At 40.9% G+C, this 19557-nt stretch overlaps 1 protein-coding gene and 1 long non-coding RNA gene across 3 annotated transcripts in view; one reads left to right on the top strand and one right to left on the bottom strand.

Moving 5' to 3' along the window:
- Positions 1-19557, top strand: part of AGBL1 (AGBL carboxypeptidase 1) — an 840069-nt gene that overhangs the window by 104994 nt on the left and 715518 nt on the right. The gene's annotated exons all lie outside the window — the stretch shown is intronic.
- On the bottom strand, positions 1255-19178 carry LOC131516058 (uncharacterized). Its single transcript, XR_009263830.1, has 3 exons — positions 19008-19178; positions 7480-7630; positions 1255-1812 (listed from the first exon to the last, which is right to left on the bottom strand). It is a non-coding gene; the product is annotated as an uncharacterized LOC131516058 (long non-coding RNA).

Here is a 19557-nt window from a genome sequence, read left to right as displayed (position 1 = left end):
AATATATAATTTTATTATATACTTATAAAATACATTGCATACATTAATGTATTCTAAATAAATCATATAAATATATAATAAATTGTATGAATTTAAAAATTGGAGGAACAATGGTATGTGCACTTACTCCTGTGTGTATACACATACATCTTTTGTCTACCATATGGACCAGTATAAAATGTGATAGCATGAGTTCTGGTGAGGGCAGGGTCAAACAGGTGTCTTCATATACAGCAACTGTCTGTGTAAATGAAAAGCCATAAAAGAGCTTAATTCCTCTTACCTGGGTATTCCACTTCCAGAATTCTTAAAAGAATGATCATAGATTCACATCCATTGATACCGAGACAGCATTGTTTCTAATAGTAAAAGATTAGAAATAACTTACAAACTGAACTGTAAAGTATTGATGAGCGGGTAACAGTATATGCATAACATCAAATATTATGTGGCCATTAAAACGTATTTTAGGAAAATGTTTGAAAGTATAATATTAGGTGAAAATGCAGATGCGAGTTATAAAATAGTGCGTATAGAATGATCAATAGTACACATACATCATCTTGTTTAGCAATCTGTTCGTTCACCCATCCATTCCATCCTATGTCTTTTTTTTTTTTATGTTGAAAAATTTATCTTTAGAATTAGCTGCACTCAGTTTAGTTGATCTCAATTTTGTTGGCAACATCTAAAGCATCATCATTAGGAGTCTTATCAGGGTATTGACCTTGGCCACGTCAGTGTCATACAGCTTTTTCACAGCCTATTTGATCTTGTTGGCCTTGATATCCACAATGGACACATGTGTGCTGTTGACTTCTATCTTCTTCACTGCTGACTTGGTGGTTGGGGGATTTGATGACGGCATAGTGGTCAGACTTGTTTCCTCTAATGTGCTTTTCTAAGGATATTTGGGCTGCCATCAGAGCTGTAGTGTCTTAGGCTATTGGAAGGCAGGTGACCTGCTGATCTTTTTTCTCTGGCTGAGGCCTTTCAGCTTCACTTTCTTGGCTTTCAATGCCTTTTCTTTGGCCTTGGCTTTTGGAAGTGAAGGGGCTTCCTTCTTTGTTTTTAGTACCATCTTTGTAAAAAGCCTACCTGTCTAATTGAGAACAGGCATGATAAATACCATAAATAGATTTATTTTATGCTTAATTTTTTTTTCACATTTTCATTGCTAAAAAATACTTTAAAAATTCTTGTAAAAAACCTAATTCATTTTTTTTGAAAGATAAATAATTATGAAGACAGAAATAATATCACCTTGATTTATTTGTAAATGTGATTATACCAGCTACTGTGATGGTTGATTAAGCAACCTTTGGGAACCCTTTCATCCTAGATAGGAATACTTTCCCTGACTCTATTTAGAAATGTCACTGAGAGGCAGGTGAATTGGTCCGTTATTATTGTCCAACTTGCCCAAATCATTCCTTTTCCAACAGAGGAGGTGACCAGAGGAAGGACTCATGGATTTGGCAGAGTGTAAGCACAGAAACGGGGCCAAGGAATACCATCATAGGAATGGTGGGATCTATTAGGTGAAGATTGCTTCATTCCACTGGAGTTCAGAATGCTGTGACAGAGCCATGTAGCCATTTTTTCCAAATTAGAAGGTGGCAAATGGAAAGTGTCACTCTGGCCCCTCTTGGCTCTTTCTGATCTTGACTCCATAGTTCACTTGAGATGGAGCCACTTCTTCTTCATTCTGAGTAGGTTTTGCTTAATGGTACACATGAGGTGCTCAAGACTTGCATGTAGGCACAGAGCAGGTGGCTGGCTCCACAAGTCTCATTCGAGGTGCTGGAAAACCTTGACAACACAGAGACATAGTTGGACATCAGAATCAGGGTCTGGGCTGTTTCAGACAGTGGTAAAGTCCAGACTGTAAAGAATGGGCCTGGGAGTACCCCTCTCAGTTAAGTCACTCTTTTAGCCAGGTTCTGAAGGTTGTTCAAGACCTATTCATTTAGGAATATTTTCTACATTTTCTAAACATCCCCCCTTCTAAACACAAAGCTGTTCACATTAAACAATCATCCTAATTGGAAATGACAGGACCCTTCTGGCTGCCCAGTCAGGCCAAGTGAGGGGCATTACAGATAGAAACTGGGGTCTGCAGTAATCCTCTATCTGGAGAATAGACAGCCATGGGGGAAGATCTGTACAGAGTAACACATTCTCCTGTGAAGACTTTTGTCCTGACACTGGGTCTTGACTTTCCCATTTTTTATTTCTTCCTTTCACTCCTACCCACATCCTGTTGGAACAAGTCCTTTGGTTCCTAACCTGCTCTGGGGTTTACTTCCAAGTGCAAAGCAGAAGTACATCTGCACTTTCTCAGCAAACTCATCATTTGGGTCTCTTCATAATTAGATTTTTCAAAAGCCTCTCTCCTCATATATCAATTATTCCACTCCCTTAATCATCTTCCTCAGTGTTCTCCATGATCCTACTCATTTGTCAAACTGTCTGGGTCTGCGCTGCGGCATTTTCAAAAAAAGAGTGATACATACTAATGGCGTGCAATGTCTACTTGGCCATAGTCTTGGGGTCTTTCTCCTACATTTCTCCTACATCCTCCTTCTGCTCCCCACGTGCCCCTGCCAGATTATAGCATTGCTTTCAGTGTCTGAAAAAAAATATTGTTCAATGTAATGTATTTGTGGATTTCTGCGATAGTGGTTTTAGAAGTAAAGCATTCTGGAAAACAAAGCTCTCCGTGTCTATGTCCCTGTATACTGGAAGATCCAACCTCCTGAAACATTAACCAGTTTTACAACTAATTAACCTATGATAACCTTTGTGATAACTCAAGAGACACGATGAATTATGGAACAAATTTCTGATCCCATGTTGGATAGTTAGTAGGAGGGGAGGATGTGCCATTACTTGGGCACAGAACAGGCAGCCCTTCATTCCAAAGGGAGTGCCAGAGCCCCCCCCACCCCAGTTCTGCTGTATGATTTAATCATGCTCCCAACCCCATCAAAATATGCACAAAAGGATTAAGTTACCAAGTTTTAGGCAACAGACATATATAAGGAAAGATACGCATTTCCATAATTTGTCAAATAAGTCTTTCTGGAGAACCTGATACAAATATAATCTTTGACATGTTCTCTTCTACTTGTAGACATTATTTTATGATGGGCATATATTTATTCTTTATTACAGTCACTAAGCATGAGTGATTCATGTCTTCAGTTGATCTGTGAGTGTTATTAAATGCCTTATTCACTGATGGATTCATTCTTTTATCACATATTTATTAAGAGTTTACTATAGGTGGGGTACTGTGTAGGCACTGGGGATGGGATGGTAAGTAAAATAGATATGGTCCCTGTCCTCATAGGTTTTATAAATTAAGAGGGAAAGACATGTTAATCATAACATCCCACAAATATTTATAAAATCCTCGTAATGATAACTGGTAGTTCGAAGGCACCTTGGTGAAGGGCTTTTGGCTGGGATATTTCAGATTTCTGATTGGTTGAATTTGCCTGTGGTCATCCTGGACCAAACGAGACACCCGTGTACAAATATGCCCTTCTCTGTGACAGCTCTGAAGGTGAGGTTATGTTGCATTGCCTATTTTTCATACAGTTTACCTAGTTTTTATTTGTATTTACTACATATTTAATTGTTTAGTTCATCAGATTCATGGGATAATGAGTCCCAAATGTAATGCCCCCACCCAAATGATACCTAGGAAACATATATACGTGTGTGTGTGTGTGTGTGTGTGTGTGTGTAGCATTACATAGACAGATTGTTGAAAGTCTGAAAATCATCTGGCTTGCTGGGATTCCATGTCCTTGGGATTAAAGTGAAATATGGGAAATGGAGTATCTTTTTGCTCTCAGTATTCACCAGTAAATGTCTGCATGGCAGACTTAACGAAGACTTGGGACCAAAGATGCTTGTGATGGTATTGAAACCAAAGGGCAGCATAGTAAAAAAAAAAAAAAAAAAAAAAAAAAGATATTGGACATCCCAGATTTTAAAAGTCCCTCAAGAGTTTCCTTCCTTAGGGAACCTTTGCTGCTAGTTCCTTCAGTTCAGGCTCCTTCATTTCCCCATGTTGCCCAGTCTATCCCAGCTGTGCCCTGGGGGTGTCTTTCAACAACTATTTCCTTTTGTTGATGATATTAGGACTTGCTGAGGGGAACATAAAAGGATCCCATTATCAAATAAATTTGGGGAGCTCTGGTTCAGCCACAATAGGATTTTTAAAACAGATTTGTCAGTCTTTAGTATGCTAATACATGTTGTAAATTTCTAGGAAAGTGATTTTTAAAAAAAATCTTTAAAAAGATTCATTTTAAGCATTTCTTACAAATTGTATCATTTATGATGATTTTGACCAGGCCACAGAACAAACCCTGACTTATAATGATCTGAGCAATGAGAAATTTTATTGTTTCGTGTGACTGGGAAGGTCAGCTGTGGGATAGTTGATCCTGTGAGTCAGTGACAGCATTAAGAGGTTAGGTTTTCCTTCTTTGCCTCTGCCATATTCAGTATTGACTTTATACTCAGATTGGTAACAGAATGGCTGAAGCAGGTACAGGCCTCAAATTGAGAATGGCTATATCCTTAAGAAGAGGAGTGACCATTGCTTCCCAGGGCTTTTTCTTAGGAGATAAGAGACTTGTTCTAGAATCCCTCAGTAGACTATTTCTCACATGTCTTTGGCTAGAATTGGGTCTTAGCCTTATTGCTAAACTAATCCATAGCAAGGATGGATGAGCCCTTCCTTAAGCACCTGGCTACACATGGGATAAGTAGATACCTGCACAAAATAGAGTTTCCATTTGGAAGGAGATAAATGCTGGGCAGGCCGCTAATAATGTCCATTAAAGAAACATTTACAGAATTGTTTCCCTCCCAAAATTGGTATGTTGAAGCCCTAACTCTAATGCAACTGACTGTTTTTGGGGATAGAGTCTTCAGGAAGTAATTAAGGTTAAGTGAGGTCATAAGGATAGGGCTCCAATCTGATAAGACTGGTAGCCTTATAAGAAGAATGAGAGAAAGAGAAAGAGTGTACACCCAAGAAAAGCCAGATGGAGGCAGTGTGCAAAGGCAGCCATCTGCAAGCCAGGAAGAGAGATCTCACCAGAAACCAACCCTGCTGGACCTTGATCTCAGACTTCCAGTCTCCTGACCTGTTAGAAAATTAATTTATGCTGTTTAACCGATCCGGTCTGTAGTATTTTGTCATGGCAGCTCAAGCTGAAATTAATAGGAAATTAATATAATGCAGTTTTTTAAAATAATTTTTTAAAATGTTTATTCATTTTTGAGAGACAGAGAGAGACAGAGCATGAGCAAGGAAGGGGCAGACAGAGAGGGAGACACAGAATCTGAAGCAGGCTCCAGGCTCTGAGCTGTCAGCACAGAGCCTGATGTGGGGCTCGAACTCAAGAACTGTGAAATCATGATCTGAGCCTAAGTTGGACACTCAACTGACTGAGCCACCCAGGCGCCCCTATAATGCAGTTTTTAGAAAAATTACAAATGCTCCTTTTTCTATACCAATTCCATTCCCTGGAGATTGCTGCTAAATACAATTTGTGGCATAAGTTCCTATTCTTTTTAATGCTTGCCAAATGTCCCTATATGTTCATATGTACATATGTGCATATATCATTCATTGCACATGCGTGCTTTCTTGTTTACTTTTTATTTAAATTTAAAAAAATGTTTATTTTTGAGAGAGAGAGAGAGAGAGAGAGAGAGGTACAGTGTGAATGGGAGAGGGACAGAGAGAAAGGGAGACACAGAATCTGAAGCAGCCTCCAGGCTCCAAGCTGTCAGCACAGAGCCTGATGCGGGGCTCAAACCCATGAACCGTGAAATCATGACCTGAGCCGAAGTCAGATGCTTAACCGACTGAGCCACCCAGACACCCGCACTTTTTACTTTTTAACATTGACATGTTACTTACTGTTATTCAGGTTGTTTATTATCACTCAGCAAAAATACATAGGCCCATCCATTCCTTGTAAGAGTTGCATAGGTATATCATGCAGATGTATCATAATTTGTTCAACTATCTCAGTATGGAAGGATGTTGTGCGAAGTGGCTTGCACACTTATTTGAACACAGGATATTTGCTGGGATTTGTATTCAGCACAATAGCCTTTTGGACCTGCTGATTGTAACATTATAGGTTCCCTCTCGTTCTGTCTGTTGTCCTAAAAGAAGATTGCACTTCTTGAGACTCTCATGACATTTGACCACAGCAGAATGTAGTTGGCTGATGGTACCCAAAGGACATGATGGCAGAGGGCACTAATGAATGACCATGTGCTGGACGGTCATCATCTGATTCCTGCTTTATCAAAAGTGCTTAACTTCCCATTCTTTAGGGACCCAAGCACTTTGTTCTTTCATGCATGACATTGTACTGTTATGGAAATTGTGACATTCCTCAGCAGCTGACTTATTCCATCTTAGATGAACTTTTCTCTAAGCTACATGGCTCCAATAGAGTAAATCTGACTAATGAATTTATAGGCAGGCTTCTGGCAACATAAAAGATTCTGGCCTCCCTAGAAAAGGCTTAAACATTTTCCTGTTGTTTACAAGGAAAATTAGTTCTCATGATTTATGTTTTTTTGAACCTAATTTTATTTAGCAAAAAACTCTGCAAATGTAGGAAACCCACCCTAGAAAGGCATTTAATCTTTAAACCCATTTAGTCCTATCAGTTGGGGTTGTTAAAATAAACATGGATGATTCTCATATGCCTGGGGGTTGACACAACTGCCTGGTTTGCAAAAGCCAAGATAATTGTTGTGTTTATAGTAGACAAGGATGACCTTCCCTTGGGGCTTGGATTGATTTCCAACGGAAAGATTAGATTATTCTGTAAATCTAGGTCCCAGATGAATGCTGTTCATTGTTTTACACTGTTTCCATTTGTTGACCCAGTTGTTTGAAGGACAGATGCAGTACTTTGGAAGGTCTGTCTCACAATTTAATTTTTCATTTCTTCATTTTTAAGGCCTCATTTGGCTTGGATTTATTTTAGGTCACAGCACAGAGAAGTAGAGGAAAAGCAAAAGAGCTGGAGTTCTTAACTTGATGGATCAGAGACTTAAATTTTTTTTTAAATGAAACTTCTCCGGGCACCTAGGTGGCTCAGTCGGTTAAGTGGCCGACTTCGGCTCAGGTCATGATCTCGCGGTCCGTGAGCTCGAGCCCCGCGTCGGGCTCTGTGCTGACCGCTCGGAGCCTGGAGCCTGTTTCAGATTCTGTGTCTCCCTCTCTCTATGATCCTCCCCCGTTCATGCTCTGTCTCTCTCTGTCTCAAAAATAAATAAAAACGTTAAAAAAAATTAAAAAAAAATGAAACTTCTCTCTGAATTTCAAAAAATCATAAGAAAAAATATCTTTACCAAGTCCACTCAATCCTTTGTGCCTCATATAAGTCATCTATGGTGTCTTTCTAGACAAGGGTGACTTACCAATTACTCAAACTGCAGACCCTGGAGGGGGAGATACCCCCTATGGTTCATTGTTTAAAGGTGGTAATTTTATAGCATTTCTTACTTCCATCATATTCTTCTGCTAGAATAATAGCCACTGGGATTTTCATTAATTTTCATCATGGTTTTGCTGCAAAGAATCAGGAATTCATTACATTGGAAAAAAGTGTAGCCTTCTTATTCAAACTCCCATCCACTTATAATGCTCTTTCATGTATTTTAAGTGCATGGCATATAACAATGGTTATATAATACCATTATATATACCAAAAAATATAATTACATAGCTGCTAATATACTGATAATCAAAAGCATATTAGGTATGTTTTGCATTATTTAGCCTGTGTGAATACTTATATGTGGTAAAATGCATATCTATTATTAACATCACACTCTACTTGGCTAACACAATTTTGATAATACATAGGAATAGTCCAGTCTACAGGTGTCCTAGAACTACTGTAGATTTGTCAATGGGTCAACCAAGACCTAGCAAAGATATGGAGAATTCTGTGTAGGATATTATATTTTCCAAATCTTTTCCTCTCTTCTCCATAGAGAAGGGTCACCATAAAACGTCACCCTTAAGTAGAGGGTGCTCTCATAGTCAGGAAGGCTATCTTGGGCAGGGTGTTGATTAAAGACATCATGTGCCTATCATCATACTGTTCTTCTAATCTGGATATAACTAACAAGCACACATAGTTTCCTACTGCCCACATTTGAGTTGCTTGACCACAGAGTAGGAGCTGCCTTAAATAGAAAATGACTTTTAGAAATTTTTCAGTCCACAAAGATGATGCTGTCACATAACATTGTGACTCAGTGGGTTGGCAGACCCTTTTTTTTCACAGTATGCAGAAAATGTATTGTGTCCATCTTCACTGGGAAAGCTTTGTCCAGGGATCAGGTGATGGCAGCTAGTCTTCATCTCCAAACCCATGATGTACATCAGGTACCACCAAAGAAACATCATGGCTGGAGGGAGGGGTAGAAAAGCAATGGAGAGGAGCAGTGTTACAGATTGTTAGAGAATATCAAAATTCTTATATGCAAATGTGGAATGTGTCCAACTCTCAGGCCACCTTAGGAATTTGCGGCATCCTTTTTTTGCTGAAATGCATTTATGTGGAGCTTTAGAACTTTGAATCTGTCTTATCAGCAACTTTAGTATGTTGCATGGGTCCAAGAGAGTTGGAAGCTCCTTCTCGTCTAAGGGTATTTGTAATGCAAGAACAGATAGTCCTGGACACATGTAGGGGGGAGGTGCCTGAAGACAAAGAAGGCCAATTTGAGACCATCAATTTAACTCCATTACAAAAGTTCGACAGACTAAACTCTGTGTTGGACATGGGGGTAGGGGCACTTTCATGTGGCCCTGTTTCCTCACCTCTTCCTTTTCTCTGCTTTTCTTTCTCAATCAGTTTCTTAGAAGAAAGACATTGTGCTGTAGAACCAGCACTATACTTGGAATCAGAAGACCTGGGTTTAAATATCTGCTCTGAGAAGGTTTTGTTAATCTCCCCAATTGTAGTTTCTTCATAATAAGATGGGACAACCTCAGATCTGTTGTAAAAAATTTGAAACAAGTAAGTAAGGACTTGGCATGGAGCCTGCCACATTGTGAACACTCAGTGGATTCCAGTGACTGACAATCCACTTTCAGAAGAACCTTTTATGTTGGGGGTGACATTTTATCATCCTTAAAATAGCAAAAGTTCAATGTCCTTATTCCCTACCATCTGGAAGCTGTGGGAAGCTTTCATTTGGATAGCATCCATGGAGACCTACCACATGCAAAGCCTGGGTGCTAGGTGTTGTGAGAGTTACCAGGGTTCATCCTTTCCCTGGAGAGGATAAAGATTACATAAGGGGTCTGAGGGCAAGGGCATAAATTACTATTTAATAATCACCTCAAAAGGCTCTGAGAGGCTGAGGGAAATACAAAAAGTGGGAAGTTCATCCATGGCTATGAGAATCAAAATATTTCATGATGTAGATCTGTGTTTGCCGATCTAGGCACAACACATTCTCAAGAGTCTGAGAGCTGCACACAATGAAAAAAAAATGTTTTTCTTGTACTTGAAAGTCACAGTGTACCATCTTACCTGAGATATATACAAAACTTGTCTTTTAAGTGATAATTTAGGGTTGAAAATATTTTCAGAAGAGTTTCTTAAGATATTGATTCCAGAACTAGCAATCTGAATATTGTTTTCCTTTGTGAGGTTTTTGTATATTACTCAAGAATAAGAAACTGTTGTGTCAGATGAGAGTGGGGGGTTGGGTAGAATTTTGACCCACAGCCTTTCTGGGTTTCTGATTGAGAGATTGCCCCCTACATTGAAAGACCCCTTCAGCCCCATCTGCTGTCCCATTACAGCTATTTCTGGGCTGTGGCTTCTTCCCTTTGCTTCATTTGTCAGTAGACTTTCTATTTGTCTCCCAAAATTTGTTAGAATCTTTGGTTGGCTTATGACTTCCCCCTCTCATTACCTCCACTGTTATGAAATTATTTGTTTTGCATTTCCACAATGAAATTAATGGGGTTTTGGGAGGAAGGGAAGTGAACTCATTAAGAGTTTTACTTTGAACGAGAAGCTCGTATCTCTTGTGCCACCTTTCCATCCATCCATCCATCTGTCCGTCCATCCACCCATACATCCCATAGGCAAAGACTTGTTTACGGTACAGTGGTTATGAATAATTCAGGAATTCCAAGTGAAATAGAAACAGAACTGTAAACAGAGGAAAAAATTCCTTCACCTTGCAATCTAGGCAAAGCCATCAAATTCTTCATGGTACTTCTGGATGAAGATTGAAGGATGAGGCTTACAGTGGGTGAGGGGTCTGGGAAAATATCCAAGCTCTCTAGAGAGAGTCTGAAACAGAGCAGGTGGACTCCACCAGTAGCTCTGGCTGCTACCAGCTCTGGCTTTACTACAAGCTTGTTGACTTACCTTGAAGAATCATGATGCCACACCCCCTTCTCAGCAGAGCTGAGCAGCCTGCCCATTGTCATTCCCCCTTACCCAGTCAGTGCCTTCCTTGCCCCCTTGCCCTCCTCCCATATGCCAACTCACTCCTGATAGTCTTAAAAAAAAAAGTTCTTCTTTGTGACCCTTATTTTATGTGGTTTTTAGAGGTAATGTGGGGTTAATATTAAGGTACATTTAAGTTTAGCAGAAGACTTTTGCCATCTATTCACTTATTAATTTATTCAGACACCAAGCCTGTATTTAAAAATTACTATGGGGGCGCCTGGGTGTCTCAGTCACTTAAGTGTCTGACTCTTGATTTTGGCTCAGGTCATGGTCTCACAGTTCGTGAGTTTAAACCCTATTTTGGGCTCTGCACTGAAAGCATGGAGCCTGCTTGGGGTTCTCTCCCTCTATCCTCCTCCCCTACTCTCTCAAAAATAAATAAATAAACATTAAAAAACATATTTAAAAAACTATGGAGTAGGTGCTCAGACTTCAAAGATCATAATACAGTTTCTGTCTTCAGAGAACTTCTAGCCAAATATGGAGTTAAATATACAAGTAGATCATGTCTGTGTTACTGTAAAAATGCTGTGGTAAGAGAAAGTAGAAACTGTGATGGAAACTCAGAGGAAGAACTTTCCAGAAGTTGGAACTGAGGTAACAGGGGCTGGAACTTGAGCTGGATTGTTGGGAGGTAGGGAGGAGTTTGCTAGATGGGAAAAGGCAAAGGGAGGGAAAGCTTTTTAGAGAATGAGAATCCTCCCATTGCTTGTCTAAACCTGTGGCAAAATGCCAGACCATGATGTGTGGAGGGGAATTTCAAGTAGCACTATGTGTCTTGAGTTCTCTGGAAGATTATAAGTAATGTTGGATTTGTTGACAATAAAGCCAGTCCTTTAAAGAAGTGGGGTTGGAGCACTTAGGTGGCTTAGTTGGTTACATGTCTGACTCTCAGGTCATGATCTCATGGTTTGTGGGATCAAGCCCCATATTGGGCTTGCGCTAACAGCACAAAGCCTGCTTGGGATTCTCTCTTTCCCCCTTTAACCGACTCTCCCCCTCTCCCTCTCTCGCTCTCTTTATTTCTCTCTCTTTCTCTCTCAAAAGAAATAAATAAACATTTAAAGAAGTGGGATTGCCCCTATCATCTGAATTTTAGTGAAGCCTCTGATTTCTAGAAGAGATTCAATACTCCAAGGATGTTGGGAATCCCAGGCATTAATCCTGTCAGTTGAGAAATGAGTGCCAAGTCATGGTAAGGCTTTGAGACAGACAAAAATGAATAATGGCTTCTGTTGTCTGGAACCTCAGACTCTAGTTTGGAAAGAGTCTCTGAAAACTCATGGATCTCTTTTCAGGTGATAGTCTGTAATTTTAGTTCAGAGAGAGGGATGTTTATGGAGTCTTTGCCTTGAGGTCCAGCAATCATGGCACCACTAGGAGACATCACTGAGGGTCTTGAGAATTTTGCAGGAAAGAATCATGTCCCAGGAGCACTCCTCTCCACCAAGTCTACTGAGCACCCGCTACTTGGGTCTGTGGTTTACAAGTGTGATCTGGAGACCACCAGCATCAGTGGCACCTGATAAATTGTTACAAGTGCAATTTCTGAGGCTGCCAACCGGGACCTCCTAAGGCAGAAATTCTGGAGGCAGGCCCACCACCCTGTTTTCACAAGCCCTTCAAGAGGGTTCTGATGCTCACTCCAGCTGGAGAATCACTGGCTGGGTGACTGGTGAACTTTTCTGGTGCTATTCCCATGTCCTGTAAAGAGAGGGAGCACTTTGCAGGCCATTGCCCTCTTACCCCTTCTTTCCTAAAAGACCTAAGTTGGTTTTTTGAAGAGAGGACTCATCAGATCCAATGACAACTTTTTTTGTAGTAAAATGCACACCACAAATAATTTACCATTTTAACCATTTTACAGTGTATGATTGAGTGGCCTTAATTATATTCCTGATGTTGTGCAACCATTACCACTATCAATTTTTAAAACCTTTTTGGTACCCCAAGTAAAACTCTGTAACCATTACGGAATAGCTCTCATTCTCCTCCCCACCGGCCCCAGATTGCCTTGAGTCTGGTTATGAATTTGCCCATAATAGTTAGCTCATATAAGTGGAAAGAATCATACAATATTTGTCTTTTTTGTGAATGACCACCTTTCAAAGTGCTGGTTGTATTGGTGCTGGGGGTGCTAAGTCTTGGCACCAAGCTTGGGGGTCCCTCTGTTATCCCTCAACCAAACAGGCCAGAATGGTCAGGCTTGTCTTTGCTCTGGCCTTTAGCCGGATCAGAAATCAGACACATTTTTTTAAGCCTATTTGTTTCTTTTGAGAGAGAGAGAATGCAAGTGGGGTAGGGGGAGACAGAGAGAAAAGGCTCTCTCTGTGAGATCATGACCTGAGCTGAAGTCTGACACTTAACCAACTGAGCCATCCAAAACCAGATCTCCAAAATCAGATACGTTTTTATTTATTCATGAGGTCAGGAAATATCTATTGGGTACCTGCTCTGTGCTATGCAATGAGATAGGGATCTGGTCTTTCCTTTTTGCGTCCAGCTATTTCTAGATGGGTTGAATCACAGGAATTTGACTAAATGTGTGATATAGCAACTGATCTACTACAGCAATATAACAAAATATTCTGTAACATTTTATTTTGCATATATGTGTATGATTATATACTGTACTCATTATACATTTATATATATGTACACACATTACAGAATAGGCTTAGAGTCACATATCCATGTATATTTTACTTTATGAATAATTTAAGAAAGCCAAAAGGTAATATTTGCTTTAAGTACTAACTTGAGAGTTACACCCCTCTGTAGAGAAAGGGTGCCCTGTATGTGAGAGTTTATTGGAATCCCCACCCTTCTTCTCCCCACCCCCCCTCAGACATTACTCTTCCTCGTCCTGGCCTTGGGGAGTCTCAAAGGCTTGTGTCCAAGTCCTTGATCCTGCTGCCCCTACCCCTGAATTTAAAAGTCCTTCCAAACCATTTCTGCTTTGCAGAGGTGCTCCTCTGACAGACCAGGTGGGGTGGGGTTGTCCCAGCCTTGGCTGCAGAGCTGAACTCCTGGTTCCCTGGCTCAGGTAGTAGTCACCCCTCCATCACACTTCCTGCTGAGTATTACTAACCACACCAGTCTGAGGTCTGTGTTTCAATTTCTCCTATAAAAATTTCCCATGATGAATGATGGCTCCCACAAACTGTCTTTGGCAGCATCTGGACAGAGCTGGGAGGTGGGGGTTGTTTTTTCTTCCTCTCCCCCACCCCCACCCTCCAGAGAAAGAGGGACAGTTTCCATGCTGTGCACAGGATCAGTTCAACCTTTACACTATGTGTTCAGGGTTTTTCTTTTCTTTCATGATGCTAGAGCCATCTTGGTTTCCATTTTTATTTTCTCCTCTCTCCCTTGAAAATGGTGATCAGGGGCACCTCAGTCAGTTAAACATCTGACTTCGGCTCAGGTCATGATCTCACAGTTCATGGGTTCTGGGTTCGAGTGTCACATCTGGCTCCACACTCACAGTATGGAGCCTGCTTGGGATTCTCTCTTTCCCTCTCTCTCTGCCCCTCACCTGCTCTCTCTCTCTCTCTCTCTCTCTCAAAATAAATAAACATTAAAAAAAAAAGAAAATGCTGATTAGCAAGATTCATTTTCCATCCATTTTCCTTGGTAACTCAGCTTCTCACGTGTGCACGTGTGTGTGTGTGTGTGTGTGTGTGTGTGTGTGTGTGTACTTTTATCCATCCAGCTACTCGTTTTCTTTTTTTTTTTTTTTAATATATGAAATTTACTGTCAAATTGGTTTCCATACAACACCCAGTGCTCATCCCAAAAGGTGCCCTCCTCACAGCTACTCGTTTTCAAGCCAGGCAGGAGGCCGGGACTGTACCAGATGGCGTTCTGGGTGCCTGTGCTCTGCAGGCAACATGTTCTATCCCTTGTAAAAGTCCTCTTGCTTTATCCACCTGTTATTTAGCTAATTCCTACCCACCCCCCCACAACCACCACCACTTTCTGTTTCTGCTGTTACACCCCCACATCCCCCAGCCAGCTCTAGAGAGGCTTTAGGGGCAAATTCTTAGGACCACTTCCTTCTTTCTTTCTGACCATTTTCTTCCTTCTTTCTGAAAGCTCTATGGGCCCAGTGTTGGGGTTAAGGGCCCAGGGGCATCAAGTGCTCAGATGTTGGGTCAGACCAACTCAAGGCCAAATCCCAGCCCTGTTGTCTTCTAATGCTACTTCAGACAGGTTAATGTACCTTGATTAGTTCCTTCATCTTTAAAATGGGGATTGTTGTGAGAAATAACTGAGCTACTGTTACGTCTCATAGGAAGCTGTCAAGAAATCCTGTTAGCTCTAAATTCAAAACATATCCGTGTTCCTCTTGAGATCACTCTGGCTGTGCCCTGAAGGAGGAGGCCTGGAGTGTACATGCTTGCACTGGTTTTAGGTCCATAATAGTAGTTAGGTGGCAGGTGAAATTTAGAGAATTTCTATTTATTTAAATCTTAAAAACTTTATTTTCAACCATGTTTTCTATTTTTTTTTCAGTGTAAAAGCCTGGGTCTCTTCTGTAATTTTATTACTGAGAATTGTATTATTCTTTTGGCTGCCATGATACGTGAGGTTGCTTTTTTAAAATTTTCATTTCTGAACTACTCATTGTTAGTGTATTATACAAAATACAATTGACTTTTGTATAGTGATCTTTTCTCGTGGTCACATTGCAGAACTTGCTCTGATAATCTTTTGGTGGATTCTTTCAGACTTTATCTATACAAAATCGAGCCATCTGTAAATGGAGATAGTTTTAGTTCCTCTTTTCTAGTCTGTATGCCATTCATTCATTCATTCATTCATTCCTAAATGCTGCGTCTAGGACCTCCTGTACAGTGTTGGACAGAGGTGGTGGGTGACGATGGGCATCATTATCTTGTTTCTGATCACAGGGGAAAAGTATTCATTCTTTTTTTTTGTCTGTGTGTCATGTTAGCTGTGAGTTTCAAGTAGGTCCCTTTATCAGGTAGAGAAAGTTCTCTCGTATCCCTAATGTGGTGAATGTTTTTATCATGAAAGTGTGATGGATTTTATCAAATGCTTTTTCCGTGTCTGTTGAGACAGTAATGTGGATTTTATCCTTTATTCTGTTCCTATGGTGGATTATTACATTGGTTGACTTTCAGATGTTAAACCAATCCTGCATTCTTGGGATAAATCCTACTCTGGCCATGGCACGTAATCCTTTTTGTTTGTTTCTGCGTTTGGTTTGCTCCTTGTAGCTTTCTACTGGTTTCTATTCTGGTCTGTCTCCAGTTTCTACTCTTGCTTCCCTAGAGTCCTTTTTCATTTTCATTTAAAAAAGTAGAGTAGCCAGAGAAACCTTAAAACATGTTAGATCATTTGCTCAAAATCCTGTAGGGAATGCTTTGCTTGGAGGGAAGTGAAAGCGTTTACAGTGCTTTCCAGACCCTGTGTGAATGGTCCCTGTTCCTCCCGTCAGCTCCAACTCTCCTCTCTCACCCTCTTTGGCTCCAGCAGCCCTGTCCAACTTGCTTGTTCTTGAACAAATCAGCCTGTTGTCATTCAGGGTGTCTGCACGTGCTGCCTTCTGATATTTATACGGCAACTTCCTTTCTTTTCACGTCTCAGATATTGCCTCCTCCATGAGGCCTACTCCAGACAGTCTCTTGAATCTTAACCCATCCCAGCACTTCTGATCTCTTTACCCTGCTTTTACTTTTTTTCTGTTTTTCCCTTAGCATTTATCACATTTTAGAATACGAATTTAATGTATTACTCAAAAATATTGTATACTAGCTATTTTTTTGTCATGCTACCTTAACCCTTTTGAACACAAAAATCTTTGGTTTATCAGTTTATCCCAGCACATAGTTGGTGCCCAATAAATATCTCTGGATGAATGAATAGTGTATATGAAGCTCCTAGAGCAGAGCCCAATTTTTGGAAAAGGCTCAACAAATATTTGATGGTGCTCTGTATTCAAATACTATTAAATGGTAGGGGGAAGAATAATGCAAAATGAAGGATTCTTGTTTTCTGGAGTTTGCAGACTGCAGGGAGGAGACAGAGATTAATAAAATAATCACATCACTGAGTGAGTAATTAAAAATCAAATTGTGCAATGAGAAAATGGGGGGAAAGGATAAACACACCCATAAAGTACATGGACCTAGATTAGCCATCAAGGAAGTCTTCCCTGAGGAGGTGAAAACTAAACTAGGATTGAAAGGATGAGGTAGTAACTACATGTGAAGGAGGAGGGAAGGCCCAGAGCATTTCAGGCTGTGGCGTTAGCAAGGACAAAGGACAAGTGATGGGAACATGTTCCAAGGATTGGCAGAGGGAATATTAGCCTTATGGACCATAAGAGAGGGTGATGTGAGACAAGGCTGGGTGGAGGGGTGGTGGCAGGCAGATTTGGTAGAGCTTCCTGGACCATGTTTCAGATTTAGGTTGTTATCCAAGAGCAAGACTGGGTGTGGGGTGGCAATGTGAGGGTGCCCTAACCAGGTGTTCTTGAGAAGATCACTCTAGTTGTAGCTTGAGAGGTTATGGAGAGATTTGTTTTGGAGTTATGGCAGTAGTTAAGGGAGAGATATTTGGGTGATTTTCATGATTTCTACTTCTTTATGCTTAACTGTATTTTCTAATATATCTAAAATGATCATGCAGCTCATTTTGCATTTATTATGCAGGAAATTAAACTGTAAATTTCAACCAAGAGCTAATAACTCTAGAAACTCCAGAAATTACATTTCTCAGTGATGTCCCAGACCCCCATATGCTTGGACTAGGGTGGAAACATCAGAGATCGAAAAGAATGGACAACTTAAGAGCACTCTAGACCTTGAAATGGGGGTGTTTGAGTGTGTGCCCAGTAAAGGCAAGCTGGGGAGGAGGCTGCATGCTCGGTTTCTGAGAAGGTAGTGTTCCATTCTCTGGAAAGGAGAGGACGAGAGAGGGTCACGTCCTGATGAGGAGATTATTAGGATCATGGTATCTGAATGCTAAAGATTACAAGAAGCTCTGTGTGGTATGTAGAACTGAAGATACCCTCCACCCCCTGATCCCCATCTCCTGGTGTTTATACTTTTGTGTATTCCGCTCCCCTTGAGTGTGGGGAAGAGTTGGGACTTGCTTCTAACTAATAGAATACGACAAAAATATAGCATGTTTGTCCTGTGATTATGTTGTGTTTTATCAGACTCTATCTTATTTACATATTGACGTGGAAACTCTCCCTGTTCGTGAAGAAAGTAGTCACATTGGGGAAACCCACTTTGCAAGGAACAGCGGGTGGCCACTAGGAAGCTGAGACTGGTCTTTTAGCCAACAGACAGCAAGATGCCAGGGTCCTCAGCAAAATGATGTTGCCAACAGCCTGTTTGAGAGGGGAAGCAGACCCTTCCCCAGTGGAGCCTTTAGATGGAGACTCAGCCCTGGCTGATGCCTAGCTGACACCTGACAGTCTTGTAAAACCATAACAGAGAATTTAGCTAAGCCGTGGGTTCCTGCCCCATGGAAATGGTAAGATAATGAGTGCTGTTTGAAGCTGCTCAGTTTGTGGTAACTTATTACACAACAATATAGATAAAAAAAATCTAGGTGGCAATTTCTATATCTAGGCCATCTGAGTTACAGAATATTTTTTTTAAATTTTTATTTGTTTTGAGACAGATCACGAGCCAGGGGAGGGGCAGATAGAGAGAATCCCAAGCAGGGTCTGCACTGCCAGTGTGGAGCGGATGCGAGGCTTGAACTCAGGAACTGCCGAGATCATGACCTGAGCCAAAACCAAAAGTCGGATGCTTAACCGATCGAGCCACCCAGGCGCCCCTGAGTTATAGACTATTTCACTTCCAAGAGATAATTTGGTCATTCTGTTTCTCCATGTACTGGGGAATAGGGACTCGTTTTTCTCCAGGGGCCTCTCCTGACTGGCAAATGACAGCCTGCGGGCTCACCATCTGCAAACACATGTGCAGACATGAACCTTCACTTCCTCACTTAGTTCTGCCAGTGATGCCATTCAGGTTCATGTCGTGTTTCAGGAAGTGTGGTAGATTTTAATTTAATTTAATTTCCCTTAATTTAATCTTTGCTTCACCTCACTCTTCATATCTTCCCATCAGTTACATCTTATTATACCCACTTTACAGATGAGGAAACCAAGATTTGGAGCAGTCAAGTAAGCCCAGAACCCACGACCACAGAAGTGGCACCTCCAGGCTTCTAACCCAAGCTCTGTAGCTCCTAATTCATCAGTTCAGCTCTGGCATTCATGGACCTCTGTGGCTTTGCTACCAATAGAGTTCTCCTTCCTTGTCACCATGACTACCTCTAAATATCATCATCCACTCATGCTTCAGCTTAACTGCTTCCTGTAGGCAAGCGCTAGAGTCAAGTGGAACAAGTTGTTTGTTTCATTGGCCCAGTGACACATTAATCCTATGATATGACCTCGTACCAGTCACCTACCTGACCTCTTGAACTGCACAGCCCTTATTGAAATGATGAAGAAATTGAACTGAGAGCTATCTTATAATCTTTCTAGAACTATGTTGAAGGTAGAGAGATCACTAGATCTCTAGAGCACTAGCTCTAGAGTCAGGCAGATGTAGACTTTTGTGTCAACACTGCCTCTTGCTAGCTGCGGGAACTTGGAACTTGGAACTTTGCTCATTGTGAGATTCACTGTTGCCATTGTAAGACAGAACTGATGATTTCACCCTCTGGTATTCCTGTGAAGATTAACTGATGTGTAATCATGTCCATAGGACACTTAGCACAGGGCTTGGCATTTATACGGGCCCCCCAAAGAGTGGAGACAAATGACTTAAGACTATTATAAAGCCTCTTAAAGTTTATTTCTACTTGAAGAAGTAAATTGAATTCTTGTAAGTCTGTGGCTTTTTGCTAAATTCATGACAAAAGAATATTTAGAAATTTGCCAGTGGTTTAAGTTTGGCTTTATCTGAGGAGGAGCATGGAAGTGACCTCTGACCTCTAGCATCTTGACTGAGTTAGC

The sequence above is a fragment of the Neofelis nebulosa genome, chromosome 7, assembly GCF_028018385.1.
Source record: "Neofelis nebulosa isolate mNeoNeb1 chromosome 7, mNeoNeb1.pri, whole genome shotgun sequence".
NCBI classification, from domain to species: Eukaryota; Metazoa; Chordata; class Mammalia; order Carnivora; family Felidae; genus Neofelis; species Neofelis nebulosa.
Note: the sequence above shows the minus strand (reverse complement) of the source record. Positions and strands in the feature narration are given on the sequence as shown.